Genomic DNA, 474 nt, shown 5'->3' with positions numbered 1-474 from the left:
CTGAGAGGCTTTTCCTTTATCAAACAATTTTGTTTTTTGCCTCTTATTTAGAGGAAATATTAATGTTGATGAGACTTTCTCCAAAATAACCTTTTTCAACCTTTATAGCTCCATTTTTGAAAATGAGACTCTAACATTCACAAATGACATTGAAATAAAATCCAGTCCAACATCTGGTTTGAGGTGATTCCTCTGGAACCTGTTAGAGGAAAAATATCCCAACTTCAGAAGATGAGCTTTAACCTAACAGAGCTCTGTGGTTCCTCCTGTCAGTATGAGATTCAGGGTGAGGAGGCTCCATGTTAGGAAGAGAAGTGGAAGCTGCAGAATCTTCAGAACAAACAAGTCATGATGCTAGGCTACTGACTATCCCTCTGTCTGGACACAAGATCAATAGAACCAATTTGAAAGCTAAAATGAATGGTTATATTCCAGACATGGAAAACTGGGATGCACTCCATGCCATGATGTTCA

This window comes from Poecilia reticulata, linkage group LG21, assembly GCF_000633615.1.
Source record: "Poecilia reticulata strain Guanapo linkage group LG21, Guppy_female_1.0+MT, whole genome shotgun sequence".
Taxonomy (NCBI): Eukaryota; Metazoa; Chordata; class Actinopteri; order Cyprinodontiformes; family Poeciliidae; genus Poecilia; species Poecilia reticulata.
This window is presented reverse-complemented; position numbering follows the sequence as displayed.